General features: G+C 36.4%; 1 long non-coding RNA gene across 1 annotated transcript; it reads right to left on the bottom strand.

Annotated features, from left to right (window-relative positions):
* Positions 1 to 1858: 1858 nt before the first annotated feature.
* Positions 1859 to 5365, bottom strand: LOC118499874. Its single transcript, XR_004902418.1, has 3 exons — positions 5197 to 5365; positions 4107 to 4117; positions 1859 to 1871 (listed from the first exon to the last, which is right to left on the bottom strand). It is a non-coding gene; the product is annotated as an uncharacterized LOC118499874 (long non-coding RNA).
* Positions 5366 to 20503: the final 15138 nt, after the last annotated feature.

Genomic DNA, 20503 nt, shown 5'->3' with positions numbered 1-20503 from the left:
ATAGCTAAATTGCCCCTTCTCTACTCTCCGCCAAATCTTGATTGCATCTCTAGTATAGTGATTATCATGTCTCATTATTTTACTATTTATCTGACTCTGCTGATAGAAAATCATCCTGTCCTGATCAGGGACCTTTGCTTACTCATATACTTATCAGCAGTCAAGAACCTTGCATGCAGTGGACACACAATAAATATGTATTAAGACAAATTCCAGTAGCCTGCTGGATCACCCTGTGTCTGTTCAACAGTATGTACAGAGTCCTGCCTCTTGTATGCCTGGGCTTCTTTTCTCTACAACAATGGGGAAAGAGGCCAATGGGTCACATTCTGGGCATAGTAAAAGGTATCCATGGAGACCAGAGGGATTGCTCTTGGGAACAGCTGGCTAGAGAGGGGGTATGTTTCCTGGTTCTTTGTGTACTCCCAAGACTCCTTAACACTCTAAACTCCTTTGGAATTTGCACACAGGAGGTTCTGGAAGATCTGTATAGTGCTTCTGAGTCTCAGCTTTGCGTGACGAGAGTGCGGGGGCAAGGTTGGAAAGAAGGCAAACATCCCTCTTTTTGCATAAGCATATGCTGGGAACCCTCCCTGGCCTCTAGACAAGTGAAAGAGCCAGGCTAAATGTGTGATGCTAAAAGACTTGAGGGAGAAGAAAGAAAATAGATGGCACATTTTATAAAACTGAAATTCGTAGGATGTCTAGGAATTCAAAACACTTTTATTGCCTTAAAAAACTTAACATGGCACTAGTTCTATGTATGTCTATTTTTCCGGTAACATAAATGGAAATAAAGGGCACTTCTTGTCTTTCAATGCTGTACATCCCACTTGTTATTAGTAACACAGGCTCATATTGTAGCCCACGTTGTGCCTAATTACAACTAGTCTTTATAAGCAAGGCTGGTGGATGGTGTCAGACCAGATTTCAGCCTGGATGGTACTAGGGTGGGGTGGAGGACCCACGAATCTAAAATACAACAAGGAGGATGAATCTTAAATAAAATGTCAAAGACAGGACTCGCTCATCCCTGCATTCTGTAGTCTTCTTTTGGACTCAAAGTGAGAAAAGAGGAGGCAGATCAGAGGCTGTTACTGCTTTCAATGGCACAGACATTCTGAAACAATTGTATGAGGTCCTGGGGAGAGAGAAGAACAAAAATGACTGTAGGCTTTTGTTTCTCTAAATGTCAAAGGTTACTAAAATAGGAATAAGAGGGACAAAGTGGAAACATTTAGTGCTGTATTACATCATTCTATCTGAGTCTCATTCAGGGATATCCAATGGCCCTTGTTCCTGGTGAGCACGTTTGCTCATTTCTAATCCCCCTCCACGCTCCCTCAGTTCTGTTAAAGTAAAACCAAACTAACTAGGCTTGAATTAAGAAATTAGGGAAGGAAAGTTTGAAAGAAGAGTATATTTGTATGCTTTTTGAGTTTTATAAGAATTTGTTTTGTCACAGATTTTAATTGATGGTTTAGCATTATACAAACTGGAAAAAACATTCAAAAAGAATAAGAAGAATTTTAAGCTCACTTGAAATTTCAATATTTGGAGATAATTGCAATTAATATTTTGGTGACCATCCTTTTAACATATCACTTTTTAACATATACATATATTTTATGATACATCATCCATGGATACTTACCATTTCCTTCATATTTTTTTTCTAACTCTATGCCTTATATGTCAACTGCAGTGGATGAGGTTACCTATTACAGTACATTTCTCAAGAAATACTTGTTCTTACTCTTTAGTATTAGCAGATTAATAGCTTATTGGTTTTTAGGTTGAATGTTAAGCATTTTTCATAGGCTTGTTGACCATTTGGATTAACTCCTGTTTGAGTTGTCTGTGTATAGCCTCTGCTGCCCCTTCCTTTTAAAATTGGAATTGGTTTAAAAAATGACTTGTAGCAGATTATCATTTACATGAACTCAAGTATTGTCCTTTTGTCTTTTTTTTTTGCAGAAGTACCTTTTAATTTTATGAAGTCAAATATGTCTTCTATAATGTGCAGAGCTCCTATTTTTGTTATATAAGTCTCCAACACTTAGTAAATATACTAACTTTCTACAAGCTTGTTACTATTTTATGATTCATATTAAGTCTTTAACCCATTTGGAGTTTATTTTTGTAGATATGGTGGGGTAGGGATCCACCTTTATTTTTTTTCAGATGAGTGGCCACTTTTGACAGCACCACTTAAAACACATTTTTCACATTGAAATGAAATATATTTCAAGTATGTTGGGATTTATTTCTTTACTCATTCAATTCTGGTGATCTATTTTTTCTTTTTCTCAAGTCAACAAAATACTCTGTTGAGTATAATGGCTATATTGCATGTTTTATTAACTAGAAGAGCAGGTCCTCCTATTCTACTTTTTCATAATTAACTCTACTATTCTCAGACAGCTGCTTTTCTAAAAGAAATTTAGTTAAAAGAAGCTCTTTAAAGATTTTAACTGAAATTGCATGAGAGGTAAATTAACTTTAGGAGAACTGACATTCTATGGTATGTTCTTTTTTCAAAATAATTTTAATAATATGAGTCCTTCATGTAAAGTTACATAACTCTTCTCTGGCCTATATTTATAACATTGTATAAAATAATTAAAACCAGAAAACTAAGTAGTCTCCTTCCCACAGCCATTGAATACTTGAGAAAAACTCTGACCCCTGTGAACTCTCAGCTAGGACAACAGTCCAATTAGGGGAAATTATAACAGATGGAAGAGAAAGGGGCTGATGCTCAGATGTTAAGCATAGATCTCATCTACATCTGTTGTAAGTTTAGCTTCAAGTGTATGAGGTCTGTCTGGAAGAAGTCCAGCCATTATGAGTATAACAAAAACGGTTTGTGTGACATCAATGTAACCTGGCAGCCAAGGAGAGTGGACTGGAAAGCACATGCATGAACACTGTGCTATCAGTGGGGGCGGTAGACACTGTTGAGGGAGTGTGTGTGCTGTGTGGCTGTCATATCAAAATGACTAAGCGAGTAGAACAACGAATCTGCATCAGATTTTGCATTTAGCTTGAACATTCCTCCGTGGAAACTATTTGGATGACGCCTATGGAAGGCTTTTGGGGATGATGCTGCAGCTATGGACAACTGGTGATTGGCACCTTCATCATGACAACACACCCGCTCATGTATCAAGTCTGGTGAAGAGTTTTTTGGCAAAACATCAAATCACCCAGGTAACTGAGTCCTGCTACAGCCCAGATTTGATGACTTGCAACTTCTGACTTTTCCCAAACTAAAATCACTTTTGAAGGGAAGCGATTTCAGACTGTTGATGAGATTCAGGAAAATAAGGCAGGGAAGCTATTGGAAATTCCAACAAAGGATTTTGCAGAGTATTTTGAACAGTGGAAGAGTTGCTGAGAGAACTCTGTGAGGTCCCAAGCTGCTTACTTTGAAGGGGACTGAGGTATCATTGTCCTGTGTGCAATGTTTCTGGTATCTTTTTCAATAAATATCTTTATTTTTCATATTACATGGATGGATACTTTCTAGACAGACTTCAATTTTATATGCCAAAAACCTATCTATCTATTTATTTATTTATTTATTTTAGCAAAAGCCACAGTCCCTTAAAACTATATTGGGTCTTGTGACATTTTAGTTCAGCACTCCTAACATTGAAAGTCTAAGTTTCATACACTCTATATAAATTCTTCACTAGATGGCTTTGAAAAATATATTTAATAGTTATTTTATATTACAAAATATATGGTTTCTGAAAAAATCTAAATATGGAAATACCCGTCATAGAAAAATATTAACCACAATTAGATCTTTTCTCTATTTTTTTTCCTTCAAAATGTGATTAGATGGTATTTATTATAACTTGCATTTTCACTTAACTACACACTTTATATATTTTTATACCAATACACATAAATCTTTACTCTTTTTAATGTCTGTATGCTATTCCATTGTGTGTAAGAAACCATAGCTCATTTACTCAATCTTCCAGTTATATAGATTAGATTGTTTGTAAATCAATATTAAAAATATCTTCATGCACTTGTGCAAATAATTTTTGGATAAATTAATAGAATTGATTATATTTTGTCAAAGTATTGACACATTTTTTTCCTTTTTTAAAATATATTTTACTGATTATGCTATTACAGTTGTACCGTTTTTTCTCCCCTTTATTCCTCTCTGCCCTGCAGCCTCCCTCCCACCAGCATTCCCCTCCCCCTCTTAGTTCATATCCATGGGTCATACACATAAATTCTTTGGCTTCTCCATTTTCTATGCTATTCTTAATCTCCCCATGTCTATCTTGTACCTACCACTTATGCTTCTTATTCCCTGTATTTTCCCACCATTCTGTCCCCTCCCTCTCCTCCTCCCTGCTGATAACCCTCCATGTGATCTCCATTTCTGTGATTCAGTTCCTGTTCTAGTTGTTTGTATAGTTTGTTTTTGTTTTAGGTTCAGATAGTTGTGAGTTTGTTCTCATTTAACTGTTCATTTTTTTGATCTTCTTTTTCTTAGATAAACCCCTTTAATATTTCATATAATAAGGGCTTGGTGATGATGAACTCCTTTAACTTTACTTTATCTGGGAAGTACTTTATCTGTCTTTCCATTCTAAATGATAGCTTTGCTGGATAGAGTAATCTTGGATGCAGGTCTTTGCTTTTCATGACTTCAAATACTTTTTTCAGCCCCTTCTTGCCTGTAAGCTTTCTTTTGAAAAATCAGCTGATAGTCTTATGGGAACTCCTTTGTAGGTAATTCTCTCCTTTTTGGATTCTCTTCTGATCTTTAATCATGGGTAATGTAATCATGATGTGCCTTCACGTGTACTTTGTTGGGTCCAACTTCTTTGGGGCTCTCTGAACTTCCTGGACTTCCTGGAAGTCTGTTTCCTTTGCCAGATTAGGGAAATTCTCCTTCATTATTTTTTCAAATAAGTTTTCAGTTTCTTGCTCTTCCTCTTCTCATTCTGGAACCTCTATGATGCAGATGTTGGAATGTTTACAGTTGTTCCAGAGGTTCCTAAGCCTCTTCTCATTTTTTGGAATTCTTGTTTCTTCATTCTGTTCTGGTTGAATGTTTATTTCTTTCTTCTGCTCAAAACTGTTGATTTGAGGCCCAGTTTCCTTCCCTTTACTGTTGGTTCCCTATACATTTTGCTTTATTTTACTTTGCCTAACCTTGACTCCATTTTGTGACTATACTCAGCCATTCCTGTGAGCATCCTGATTACTAGTGTTTTGAACTCTGCATCTGATAGGTTGGCTATATCTTCATTGCCTAGTTCTGTTTTTGGAACATTTACCTGTACTTTCATTTGAGCCATATTTTTTTTTGTCTCAGCATGCCTATTATGATTTTTTAAAAATATATTTTGTTGGTTATGCTATTACAGTTGTCCCATTACTTCCCCTTCATTCCCCTGCACCCTGCACACCTTCTGTCACCCACATTCCTCGCCTTAAGTTCATGTCCATGTGTCATAAGTTCTTTAGCTTTTACATTTCCTATACTATTCTTACCCTCCCCCTGTGTATTTTCTACCATCTATGCTACTTATTCTCCTTACCTTTTACCCCTCTCTCCTCCTCCCACTCCGCTGTTGCTAACCTTCCATGTGATCTCCATTTCTGTGGTTCTGTTCCTGTTCTAGTTGTTTGCTTAGTTTCTTTTGGTTTTGCTTTAGGTGTGGTTGTTAATAATTGTGAGTTTGCTGTCCTTTTACTATACATGTTTTTTTCTTTATCTTCTTTTCTTAGATAAGTCCCTTTAACATTTCATAAAATAAGGGCTTGGTGATGATGAACTCCTTTAACTTGACCTTATCTGAGAAGCACTTTATCTTCTTTTCCATTCTAAATGAAAGCTTTGCTGGATAGAGAAATCTTAGAAAGGTCCTTGCCTTTCATGACTTGGAATACTTTTTTCCAGCCCTTTCTTGCCTACAAGGTCTCTTGAGAAATCAGCTGGCAGTCTGATGGGAACTCCTTTGTAGGTTACTGTCTCCTTATCTCTTGCTGCTTTTAGGATTCTCTCCTTCATTTTTACCTTGACTAAAGTAATTATGATGTACCTTGGCGTGTTCCTCCTTGGGTCCAACTTCTTTGGGACTCTCTGAGCTGCCTGGACTTCCTGGAAGTCTATTTCCTTTGCCAGATTGGGGAAGTTCTCCTTTATTATTTGTTCGAATAACTTTTCCACTTGTTGCTCTTCCTCTTCCCCTTCTGGTACCCATATAATTCAGATGTTGGAACATTTAAAGATGTCCTGGAGGTCCCTAAACCTCTCCTCATTTGTTTGAATTCTTGTTTCTTCCTTCCTTTCTGTTTGGTTCTTTCTTTCTTCCTTCTGGTCCACTCCATTGATTTGAGTCCCAGTTTTCTTCCCATCACTATTGGTTCCCTATACATTTCCCTTCATTTCACTTCATTTCCTTCATTTTTTTCATCTAATTTGTGACCAAATTCCACCAATTCTGTGAGCATCCTGATCACCAGTGCTTTGAACTGTGCATCTGATAGGTTGGCTATCTCTTAGTCACTTAGTTGTATTTGTTGTGGAGGTTTGACCTGTTCTTCCATTTGGGCCATTTTTTTTTTTGTCTTGACGCTCCTGTTATGTAGTGAGGAGTGGAGGCTTAGGTGTTCACCAGGGCAGGACAACGCAGTCGCTGGGTTGTGACTTTGTGAGGGCAGGGTCTGAGAGGGAACAATGGCGCTTGCTCCACTCTCTGTTGAACCTCAGTCCCTTCTGCCGCTTCCCCCAAGCACACTGGGCCCCTGTGGTGTCAATTCCTGTGTGGGTGGGCTTGTGCACCCCGTGGGACTTTCCAACGACCTCTCCTGTGAGGCTGGGAGTCTCTCCCTGTGCCTCAACACCCACAGGTGTTTTCAATCAGTGCCCCAAGGCTGTATTTCCCAGTGCTGGGATCCTGGGTTGTGTGCAGTGCCTTGCTTCACAATTGCCGCCTTGCTGGGTCTGCCTGCTGCCCCTGTGCACCCAGGGTCAGCCTGCTGAAGTCTTGCGCCCAGGATGCCTGATGCACCAGGTCCCACCGCTCTTTGTGCCGAGACCCCTCTCCACTCAACTGCCCGATCCACCCCTCCTACCAGTCTGGATGAATGTGTCTATTTTAACTTCTTGGTTTTCCGACTTCCATATGGTTCAATTTTCTGTCAGTTTTGGTTGCTATTCTCTTTCTAAATTGTTGTTGTCCCTATCTTGGTTGTGCGAGGAGGCACAGTGTGTCTACCTACACCTCCATCTTGGCCGGAAGTCTATATTAATCAGTATACCTATTGTTATAAGGGCTGGAGCCTTAGGTATTCACCAGAGTGGGGCAACCCAGTTGCTTCATTGTGGCGCTGTATGTGGTAGAGGGGTCTGAGATGGAACAGTACCTCTTGCTGAGCTCTCAGCCAGCTTTTAGTCACTTCTCCCACTACCCACAAGCAAATCGGGCCCTTCTGGTTCTGATTCCTGGGTGGGTGGGTTTATGTACATTCTAGGACACTGTGAGTCTGTCCAATGAACTCTCCTATGACGCTGAGTGTTTCTCCTGCCCCTGCCACTCCCTCAGTCAGAGGTTTTGAGGCTTTATTTCCCTGCACTGGAACCCTGGGTTTCATGGTCTGTCTCCCTCCCCAGTTGTTCCTCCTGGTTTATCTGCATGCAAATGTGGTACTGCCTGGTCCTCCAGCCTCTGGCAGCCACCACCTCACTCTCCTGGTCCTCCAACCACCACCTTGCTGCTTGTCCTCTCCTCCCTGCTGACTGTCTCTGCTCCTCCTACCAGTCTGGATGAATGTTTCTTCTTTAACTCCTTGGTTGTCAGACTTCCATACAGTTTGATTTTCTGGAAGTTCTGTTTATTTTTTGTTTTTAAATTTGTTGTTGTCCTTCTCTTGGTTGTGTGAGGAGGCAAAGTGTATGTACCTATACCTCCATCTTGGCCAGAAGGCCTGACACATTTAAATTTTAATTTAATTAAAATGTAGCACCAATTGATAGGCATCTCTACCAATAGTGCATTAGAGTGTTGTTTCAGAGCACCATTATTAGTTGTAGTTTTTGGAAATCTCCCAAACCTTTCACTCAGCAATCATTTGAAAAGCTGGAAATGTTTTCCACATTAGAGAACAATGGGATGGATGAGTATATTCCTTTTTTAATGGCATCTTTTAGTATGTATTGTCTTAGGAATTCAGCAGGACAAAATTGGAAATATCCAAGATTCTCAAAGTTCTGTCCTTGTTATTCAGAGAAAATACAATTGGCCCACCATTTTCAGGCATGAACTTGAAGTTGTATTTTTCACATTAATGATGATTTTGGGCTTTTTCAAGTTGTACTATTTCATCTGTGGAAATCAAACATGTTTATTTGTAATATGACTAAAATGTAGTTCAGACTCAGTCTGTCCAAAATGGACTCATGTTACCCTCAAGTCGGTTAATTCACTCAAGCTCCTACATCTTACTGAATGACAGCACCATCATCACTACCATCAGGTGCTCTGGTCTGGTACAAAGCAGTTACTTTTTATTTCTCACATTCTCTCTTCACCACCATTTAATCCACACATATTGAATCAGTTCTTACCTCCAACTGCGATATTTTTCCATGTATAATGTGCATTTTTTTTGCCCAAATTTTTTAGGGAAAAATAATGATGCACAATATACATGGGTAGTACTAATTTCGTATCTATAGAAATGTTTTTAATTATTTTATTATGCTTATGCATTAAAAGTGTATCTTTAGAAAGCAGTAATGCTATCTGTATGCAAAGTAATACCGTGGAATATGATAATCAGTTTTATTTCTAAATATAAATAAATACAAAAAAAGTGAATTAAAAATTAAAGTGAAGATATTTTTCCTGAAAGTTTGGGCCAAAAATGTGGGTGTGCATTATACACAGCAAAATACGGTATTTAACTTCTTCCATCTGTACTACCCCATTCCTTGAAATGGTTTGCCATTAAATTTAGAACAAAATTAAAACTCTTTAAAAAGGTTTCCAAAACTCTCTATTATTTTTTCTTATACAATTTCCACATTAGTTCTCAGGCTTTCTTTGTATTTATCAAATATGTCACTTTTTCTCTCTTCCAGGGCTTTGACTTGCTGCTCTCTACGTAATTCAGAGTTTCCCTGCTTTCTTCACAGCTAGCTCAGCCTCATCATTCAGGTGTCTGATCACATGTCACATCTTCAGAGAGGCCTTCTCTGACCACCCCGTGGGTCCTCCTAGCTAACACTTACCACTAGCTGAGGATCTTTTATGCGTTTATGTTCAAGTTGCTTGTCTCCTTCTCATCCCTAATCCTAAATGTAAGGTCTGTAGTAGCAGGGAGCTTGTATTGGTTGTTCACCCATGTATTACCTGTGCCCAGTAGATATTTCTTTCATGAATGAATTTCTGCCACGAGTATAGGACCACTAGCTTCATGGAAAAACAAACTCCCCTACTTCTTTGCTCAAACACACCTGACACAATGAGACACAGGAGCTTGAGTGTGCTACACTTGCTCAGATGGTCTAGGCCTTGATGCCTTTGCTAAATATGTGCAGAACAGAAGGCATGTCAGATGCAGAACCTAGAGATCGTACTTGCTTATAATAGTCAAATGACAGCATTATGAAGATGAAAGTATTTGGGGGTTTATACCAACAAATCTGGATTCTTTTATTTTGAATCAGTTTAATTAGCTACTTGTGAAGAATTCTTTGGTTTTCATTAAGGAATGACTTCCATATAGTACAATGTACCAAGTGTATGATTGTATGAATTTTTATAGACATATATCCCAGGTCACCATTCTAGATCAAGATATAGAAAATTTCCATCACCCTAGAAGTTTTTCTCATGCCCCTTCTCTGTCAACACCATTTCCCATTCTGGATTCTCGCAGCATAAATTAAATTTGTCTGCTCTTTAACTTTACATGAGTAGAATTGTTAGTACCTATTGTTTGTGTCTATCTTCTTTCACTCAACCTAATGTGTGAGATCCATCCATGTTGTCACTTGCTCAAGACATATTCCCCTCCTTGTTTGGCAACTTGGGATTATTTTGGGTTCATTCCAAAGCACACCTTTAACTTTTGCACTTCAGATTCTTAACACTTGGAATGGTGATTTGGTAGCAGTCTCAGTTAAGGACTTTAAATGCCATTCTTCTGGAATGTATCAGGACAGTGTTGAGTTAGGCAGTTATCTTAATCCAACTAAAATAGTTAGTCACAATATACATTAAATGAGCATCTTGAGTCAGACTTGAACATGCAGTCAACCTGAACAAAATGAGCTTAGTCACACAGAGCCAAATTTCTTAATTAGTTCTCAGTGGCAAGAACATTTTATGTTCCCAAAAGTCAAGTACAAATTCCACCAGTGACACAATTCAAGAAGACTTCATAAGGGTGAATTAAACCTGGCTTCCCACTGTCCTCTGAAACGTCTGAAGCCACATTCATTTATTTCTCACTGTCAGGGTTCTTAGAAGCACTGATATGCTATAATAAAAAAAAGTAATGGCTAACTTTATTGTGGTTTATTGAATGAAGTAATACAGTGCAGTCCCCTTGACCTTTGGCAGGTTGTTGTCTCCTTTTTTCTTTATCTTTTCTTTTTTCTCCCTCTTCCTCTTCCAGTTTCTGGCAAAAGAAACATATTAATTACAAGAATCTTTGTTAAGATATCTTATTCAATAAATCCTTTAACACATATTTTTTTTAAAGTAGGAAGAACTTTAAAAGGCAAAAAATAAAATATAAATAATTGTTTGTTTTTGTTTGGTTCAGTTTTGCTTGATGCAGGGTAAATTATTTGCAGTTTAGAGACTGTAATTATAAATGTTAGGAACAGAATGTGGTGATACAATGTGTTGACACTTTTTTTTATATTACTATTGCTGTTAATAATGAATGCAAACTGCCTCTTCCAAGGCTCAAACATACATCTCCTGAAACTTCACTGGGGAGATAATAGTCCACTGGTAGTGAACGCTGGAAGGGACCACACCTTCCATCTTTAATTATGCCTTTGGGGGCCTTCCTTCTTATACTTTCTTCATCCCATTCTTGTATTGGTGAGTTGGAAAATTACTATGATTTGTTGTAGCAAGTTATCATAATAGCAGTGGCATCTCTTATGCTTAATAAAAGAAGATACAGAAGTAAAGAAAATTTAATGAGCATTAACTTATTTCCAATTTCATATTTCTCTAAAGGCTAAAGTATTTTAGTTTTAGTCTTACTATTCAATTGAATTGTGCAGACAAGTAACACTTCTCTGCAGTGGAAATGTCCACTTTAATACTGATCAAATGACCCAAACAGATTAATTTCATCCTATGTATTGAAAACTAATCATTTATGGTAGAGGGTTTGAAACCAACATAAATAAAATTTTTAGTGAAAAGCAAAAAGTTATAGTTATATTTTCATTAGCACTTATTTGACAGTAAATTCACAAAACACTTTGGAATTTATTAGAAAATAGTTAATACTATCTTGAGCTGTTTTGCCATTGCAAAGCATCTTAATTTGAGAAACCAGAAAGCCTATAAGATTGCTTACACTCACTTTTTCCTTCAATTCAGATAGAAATGTTAATGAAAGATTTGAGCTCCAGGAAGCTCTTCCCAACTTAATGGGTAGCAGAAAAAAAATCATTATAGGTATCCATTAAAAATCATATTTAGCATCTAGAAAAGAAAGTAGCATGTCAAAATAAAGCTGCATATTTCCCTTCTGGTTTAATCTCAGCTTTCTCTCCTTACCATCTGTTTGGTGAATGTGACTGTGTTTGATATCACTCCACCTCTAAGCCTGCACTACACGCCCGATTTCCTGCTCCCTGTGACGGCAACACTTTCCAACAGATCATGCCTGCCACCACGTCTCCCCCACCCCCGCTCCCCGACATGAGAATGAGACAATCAAGCCAAAAGAAATTTGATGGACTATTACTTCCCAAAGTTGAAAAACTCAAGCATCAAAAAGAATAACTGTAATTGATTTAAACAATTTAATATAAAAAAAATCCATGAGTCTACAATATTTTTTAAAAGCAAACAAAAAAAATCCCCTTATTGTTACTATTGGAAGTGACTTTAACACCAACTCCTTACTCTAAAATGTGATTGATAATTTGAGGGAAAGATGCATGTATTTGTCTTTCTTTTCCAGCAGAAAACTATCTTTTGGGGTAGCCAGGTAGCTACAGCTGATGAAGGAATGCTTTTCCTTACCAAACAGCACCAGCTAGCAAGTTTGGAAGGAATGATATGAAATATTTCAACAACAAGAAAAGCAGAATATCAATACTTTTAAAATCTAGAATACATTAGATTATAAATATATGGGTGCTCATTATATAATTTGCTCATATTTTATATGTTAGAAGATTTCCATTATTAAAAAAATAAAATTGCCAACAAGCAGAAAATAGACCTATTAAGATCACTCCTCTGGGTGAAAGAAACACACTTGTATATCCTCTTGATATTCAGAAACCAGAATCAAAATCACCAGCCCCATTAAGGAAACTTTCTTCAGTGGAGGAAGGAGGAATAAAGGCTTATACCAAAACAATTTTTCTCCTAATACAGTAAATCAAGGAAATATCTATTTCCAATTGCAATCACTTCACAAAACCATGTTTCTACAGGAAGGACACATACGTCTCTACAGGCATTTCTCTGGAGGGCAGCAGACTGAACAGAGCCCACAGCAATGAATGATCTCTCAATGATATTTTAAAGATGTATGCCCATCTTTATAAGATGATGATATCAAACCCAGCAACTGCTTTCTTTCCCCCTGTTTTGTGTCTATCTGTGCAGGGATGAGGGACACAGCCAGAGGTCTAGGACCTTAACAAAGTGTTTGGCTGAGGGCTGTCGTAAAATCAATGTTGTTTACCAGCATCTCAATTTTGAACAGCCTCTCCTGTACAAAAACAGCAAAAGTAGCCCTCCCTCTCTAAGAAAGTATCAGAAGGTGTGAGGGCAACAGGTGATATGTATATTTGAATATAATTATGTATATTTACATGTATATTTAAAATTTAAAGACTATTGCAAGTGAAAAGGATGATAACATATGCTTTAAAATACTAAATTCTTATTTAAACAGCATTGTTTAATGAGTTCAAGATTTATACAGAAAGCTAGATTAAGTGCACTAATGGGAATTTATTTACAAAGAACAAAATAGAGTTGTAGTCTTTGATTAAAAATTTAATCAACTTTGCGATTATTTAAAAAAGTGTTTTGACCATAATTCAGAGCTATTCTATTTGTGTTTTCTAACCTAGTCACAAATGCAACAGTTTAATTAACTTTGTTTTTCCCACAAATTCTATTTCCTCCATATTATTTAATAATCTTGGTCTTTTCCATTGCTATATGGTGTTTTTTTTATCATATATTTTATGCACACCAGTTATCTTTCTTTTTCTTTATTTACCCAGATAAAGTTTTAAATCATTTTGATTATTTCTCTCAAAATTACATGGGATTTTGAAGACTTGGTTTGCATTGAGTTTATTCTTTGATTTGGAGACTGATAGCTATATAACTTTTTTACACATAAATGTATCTGTTTACTCATTGGGGTATCTTTACATAAATTTCTCTCTCTCTTTTTTTTTTAACATTAATGTGTGGTTGCCTCTCAGGTGGTTCCCACTGGGGACCTGGCCCACAACCCAGGCATGTGCCCTGACTGGGAATTGAACTGGTTGACCCTTTGGTTCACAGCCTGCGCTCAATCCACTGAGCTATACCAGCCAGGGCTACATAAATTTATCTAAATGTATTTATCTGAATGTATGTATAGATACATATATTCATTTATTTGTATTTGAAAACATATGTAGATATGTTATTTGCATGTCTATATGACATGTCCATTTAGCTAAAGTCCTCACTCAGTGTCTTCATTAGAGAAAATGAATGTGGGGAGAAACTCCAAAATATCCTTCTGTTCACACCATACACATTTAACTATTGGTTTAATTAGGAGTTTGTGCTTTAATTGAATTAATTGGTGATTATTACTAAATGAAATTTGCCCTTGGATTTCAATGGCATACTTGAATTCCACTAATCTTGCAGTTTTATTAGCCTAGAGATTTAATAGCTTTGGATTTAAAGAAAAATGAGTTTAAAGTCTTGCTTCAGACATTTAAGCTAGCTACATGACCTTACCATGTACCAAGTGCAGTAACATCTCTAAGCCCCATAAAATGGGGATAATACTGCTGCCCATCTATTAGTGGCATTGTGAGGATTAAGTGACATAATATGTGTAAAAATAATGATCCTAGTGCCTGATTCATAGTAAACTTCCCTAAAATGCGAGCTGTTATTCTAGTCTGGAATAAGCAACCACCAAAATTTCAATGTAAGTCATAGGCTTTCTCCTAAATAATAAATAATTATTTCTCCTAAATAATTTCACTTTGGTGAAATGAAAACAGAAGAAAACATCTTGAATTATTTAACTTTTTTCCTAATTTGAATATTCACTAGAAATAACTGTTATTCTCTGTCACTCAGTTTGTTTCATCTGTGGCCTTTGCTTAATTTCTTCTGCAACCTGATTACTCTTTTGCTTGGATGCACCCCTTGTCTTCTGGTTTTGTATTTTTCTTTCACCCAATTCAATTTTGCCCAAGTGTTACTACTTTTGACTTAATTTTTAAATTTAACTAATTTTTACTTTTGCAAAAGTACCATATTTGGGGGACCATAAGGTGCACCTAGGTTTTAGAGGAGGAAAATAGGAAAAAAAATTTTGAAGCAAAAAATGTGGTAAAATATTTAATAACATAAATAACATAATGCTTCACCAATGTAAATGTAAACAGAACTCAACAGAAGCATCAACAACCATTATTCCTCCCAAATTTGGGAAGAGGAGGGTAAGTGTGTCTTATACTCCAAAAAATAGGGCTTTGAGCATCACCAAACTGTTGAAACGTGGGTGACATCAGTCATAAGGTCACAGTTGTCATCCTGATTTCTCTTTCTTTACTTCATCTTTTGTTTTTACTTTATAAAATCCTATGGCATGAGTGCACTTAAAACTCTGCCTTTAATGTCTACTGAATTTTGTCACCCCATTTTAATGTGTATATGACAGCTATAGACTAAATAGGCTAATGACTACTAGAAAAATAATTTATTAATATTTTAAAAATTGAGAGAGTACCATGTATCAGACATGTGATTCCAAAATAATAAATTTATAAAACAAGATTCCATTTTATATCTGTTCAGGAAAGAACACATAAGCTTTTGTTAATCTCTTGACTTTATTATGATTATCATGAATAGAACATATTGACTGAGGCTGAGCTCTTGTCTATTAATGTAATACTTTTTTAATTCTTACATATATAAGAAATAAAAACACATTATTTTTTTCTGACTGACATTAGAAAACTTTAGTACAGTCAATTTTAGCATGTGTTATCAATATTAAGAAGATTCTCATCAGTGCACATGCAAAAGTGAAATGATATGGAGAGGTTCTCTCTGATTACACTGTTGTTTTTCCTGCCGCTGAAGACAATAGACTCTTCCCTTTTAAAATCATTACATGATTTCATTTAGAATGTGAGAATCAATAAAGTTTTCACTGGACTCTATCTTCAAAACAATATTCTAAAAATATATATTTCTGATTAAAAATAATAAAATACAACTAAGAATTAGTTTAATTTCTTAATTTACATTTCTCAGTTTTTAGTTCTTTAAGTCAAATGGGTCAAAACTGTACCACTTTCTATAAACTGGCAGAAACATTTAAGTGCCATAAAACCCAGAATTCTTGACCACTCTTTTACTGAGTGATGGTCCTTAAGTGATGGCATCCATTGTCAAAGGCATCTTCCAAAAAATACAGCAATTTTTGAAAGAGAAACAAGATTGTCTTTTAAAGTATTATAACCCCTGTGCAATTTTCTCTCTCTCTCTCTTTTGACCCTTTTTATTTCCTGAGGGTTTTAAGTAAAGATCTCCAATTTAAAACCTATTATTCTGTAGGAACTGCTTTTCCCCCTCCCTCACTGTGACCTTGCTGTAATCTCTGCCCTGTTATTTTCTGACTTTTTCACTTTGCTTAGCACTGAGCTGTACTTAGGGTATAACCAGAATATGTGCGTGTGATGTACATAAAATAGAGCAGAGAAGTAATTTTAAATACATTAAATATCAAACTAGTTTTGCTTTTACACTGTCACAATGCAAAGGATTCTTTCTTCCTTACTCTTTTTTAACTGTATAGATTTTCATGAAGCTAAATTTTAAGTGATGAGATTACTGCAGAAATAATTATTAATGGATTGTTATTTCATGTTTACAAGGCACATGGCCTTGTATTAACAGTGTGGAAGAATCACAACAATAAAGAGAAGGTGTGTTTTTTGGAGAGTGTGTTCAAACTCATCCAGAGAGATACACACAGTCAAGAAGATAAAATCTGATTGCATCACACTCCAGTCATCTTTGACCGGAGTGAGGAGACTGATTGGAGGAGGAGAACTACCAATGTTTTAAAGCAATGGTCTTCAAACCAGGGTGCACAAGGGACCCTATGTTCCAAGGGACATATGGTTATAAATAAGTTTAGGGAAATCAATTTTCAGTTCTTAGTGTGCTCTCTTTCCTCAAATTGCCTGAGAAACTGCCAATGGTCTAGTTTTCTGTTGTCAACCTCCCTCCTTTCCTTTTCATACTTCTAAAAAGAAAATCTTCACACCTTTCTGGACTTCCATACCCGTGCACTGCTGCAGTGCAAACCCTTGATACCAAACAAGGATTGATGAGACAATTCCTTCAGCCAAGGCCTCATAAACAACCCAAATAAATTTATTAACAGATGGATCTATTTATAATAAAATTTTACTTCTTAGGATTACTGTTTGTTAACATTTATAATATATTTTTGAGGTTTTTGATAAATTATTTACCAATAAAAAAGAAATGGCAACTAAATCCAGAAGAAATACCTTAACTTTATGCATTATGTGCATTATAATGACATTGTTATTTTAACAATGGCATATTGTCACAGAAAATTTTAAAAAATAAATCATATATATATTACACTGTATGTATTTGCAGGGAATTATTATAGGGCAATCAATGAGAGACTTTCAAGCATACAGTGTATTATTTTTAGGATAACTTTCTATAGAGGAAGTGGAATAAAACTACTGTTTCAGAAGAAAAAGGTACAACATAAAATATCCAACAGTTTATTTTTTAATGAAAATTGTGAGTCTGAAATTGTTATGGTAATTGTATTTCATTAATAATACCTAAAAGATTGATGGAACATTTTACGTTTAAAATATCAATATTTATAATATTCCAGAAATGACATCTTTTGCAATTAATTAATCATATGAGAAAATACTGTATGTCAAAAATGTTCTAGGATATGTATAATTAAACAAAATTAATTTGGCAGTACTAGAGCCAAATGTTTGAAAACCTCTGTTCTAAAAGATCACTTCTGCTCAATGTCCCTATCATGAAATGTTTGAGGCTCTGCAGCTGATCTAAGGCTGGATCAAATGATTTGAGAGAATGATTCATCAATGAGTTTGGAGGATATGAATTAGTTTTTCTACTTTTGGTCATTTTAGCAGGATGTAATAAATTGCTCTCTTTCTAAATACAGGTTTATCCTGCTGGTTCTTGCTGGTTATGGGTCGTTAGTTGCTAGTTTCCTGTTTCCATTTTTAGTTTTAGAGTGACAGACTTGCTCTATTTATCAATCACAACAATACCAATTTTTGGGTCAAATGGGCAGGCACTGTGGACAAGCCTGAAAACAGGGTGTTACCAGAATCATGTTGTGAAGTAGAAAATGTAAATTTCCAAATCTTTCCACTGAAAACAAAAGGCATTATCAAGCTGCTGCTCAACATCCTATCGTGTGAATTTGTAGAAACTAATAAAACATCATAGATGTTTGCTGAGAAGAAAATCAACAGTAAATGACATGTCTAAACAATAATTGGTATATGGGTCTGACTGGAAAAAATCCAGCTATTGTTAATATAATAAGAATGGTTTGCACGACATTGACATAATCTGGCATTCAAGGAAAGTGGATTAGAATGCATGTGCATGAACAATGACTACTTCACTGTACTCCTCAGCGGGGGTTGTAGATGCCAGTGAGTGAGTATTGTACTGTGTGGCTGTTGCATTCAAATGATTAATCGAGTAGAGCAAGGAATCTGCATCAAATTTTGCATTAAGCTTGAACATTCTTCTGCAGAAATTATTTGGATGACTCAGAAGGCCATCAGTATTGGCAACTGATGACTGGCAGCTTCATCACAACAACATGCCACTCATGTGCATCAAGTCTAGTGAAGAGTTTTTTGGTGAAAAATCAAATCACCCAGGTGACTCAGCTCCCCTAAAGCCCATACTTGGTGCCCTGTGACTTCTGGCTTTCCCAAAAACTAAAATCACCTTTGAAAGGCAAGAGGTTTCAGACCATTGATGAGATTCAAGAAAATATGATGGGGCAGTGGATATCAACTGGGTGAACTGTATGAGGTCCAAGGTGCCTGCTTTGAAGGGGACTGAGACATCACTGTCCTAGTACAATGTTTCTTGTATCTTCTTCAATAAATGTCTCTATTTTTCATAGCATGTGGCTGGATACCTTCTGGACAGACTATGTATGTATTTAGACATATACATACACTTCCTTCTTAGCCATTTTGAACAATATGCATAATTTTAATGCTTCAGAAGAATTAAAGTTTATGGTGTTAGAAAAATCTTATGAGATAAATGGACAATCCTATTAGCAACACTCTTTAAAGTAAAGAGGAAAAAAATTATCTCAATACAAATGGTAAAGACTTACTTGCCTGAGTTACCAATCCCCATAAAATGAACATCCCCCCAAATTTCCCGGAAACAGAACTTTCTTGAGTTTGGACAAATATGATGTACCTTTCCTGAGTCTTGATTTAGAAACAATTTAAAACATTCAGGAACTTTTTTGGAAGTGTGGGGGCAAGACAAGTTTGAAAACTGAAAACTGTGAAATATTTCAAAAGAAATGAAGACCTCTTGTTGAAAGAATACAGTAAGTTGATTATGGTACAGAATATTATACTAGCTGTGGAATGGAGAATGGACTATAAGAGGAGACCACAGGTTGGGCTAGGTCGGCAGTGGTGGAGGATGAGAGGAGTGGAAAGCTTCACGAGCTGCTTGGGAGAGAAAATGGAAAGAGACTGATGAAGACAGGGAAAGGCTGTGAGGTGGGGGCTTGAGAATCTCTAAAGTAGTCAAGAATGCCTTTTAAAAATATGTTTCCAAAGAATGGTTAGATCATTAGGTTTATTCTTTCTGAGTAAAGATAACTTTAGGGGATAGGCATCTAAAGTTTTGCAAATTTTGTCACATTCCCTCAGGAGGTGGTTTTACAGGGCAGCACTCTAAAGGGCGCTCACTCCCAATGAAATGGACAGGTGATGAAATTGTGAAGTTAAAAAGTGAAAGTTGCCATGAAGTTTCTGTAATATGATCTCATTTAAATTAACCACCAAAGCTATATATTTGTATATAAATATCTGTAATGTCTATAACTGCATAGGAAAATTCTTAAAGGAGACTCCAAAGTGTTCAGAGTGACCATAGTGGGGAAGAGAAAAGAATGAGAGTTGGTGAAGCAAAATTAACTTAAATCCTTTGTCTGTATTGTCTGAATTTTAAATAATGAAAGCATGTGTATCTTTAGTTAAAAGTGTGTTAGAACTAAAATGGTGATGTAAAATTGCCTTATTATTTTTGTGAGAGACATTATGCTGAAATGAGTTGGGTATCTGGTGAAGTAAGTAAGTACCCATGCCCATTAGCAGGGCCACAGGAGGCATGCACAGGAGGTACGCAAGTGATTGCATCTTTTCCTGTACCAGCAATCTGGGGTGGTGGGAAAGGGTCTGACTTCTCCATTATTGCTTTATATCACAAGATTTGGGCAAGTCAATTTATCCTTCAGGTCCTTAGTTCCTTATCTGCAACATTGGCAGGTTAGGTTAAATAAGGTATGGCAAGGAATTTGCATTTGACCCTCACTCTTGGTAAGCATTTTTAATCCATCATGGGTGTCTTTCTGCTGAGACCAGATCACCTTCAATCAGAGCTGACAGCCAAGAGGAAAGGTATTTGCCATCACGAATTACCTGAAGAGCCACCACAGACTATTAGAAAGAGCTTTCGAGCCACCTTGGAGCCATGGGCCTTGAAGAGAGTCAAACTTGGTTTAAAACCCTGAACTGTTATTAACTATAATGTGTACTATCAGGAAGTGAATGAATCTCTCTGAGTTTCAGTTCATTCATCTGTAAAATGGGGACAGTAATCTTGCCCCTGGACTGGCCCATAGTGTGCAGTCAATCATAGCTATTATTTCTTCCAAAGCCTTCACAGTTCTA

Source organism: Phyllostomus discolor, chromosome 4 (genome assembly GCF_004126475.2).
Source record: "Phyllostomus discolor isolate MPI-MPIP mPhyDis1 chromosome 4, mPhyDis1.pri.v3, whole genome shotgun sequence".
NCBI classification, from domain to species: Eukaryota; Metazoa; Chordata; class Mammalia; order Chiroptera; family Phyllostomidae; genus Phyllostomus; species Phyllostomus discolor.
Note: the sequence above shows the minus strand (reverse complement) of the source record. Positions and strands in the feature narration are given on the sequence as shown.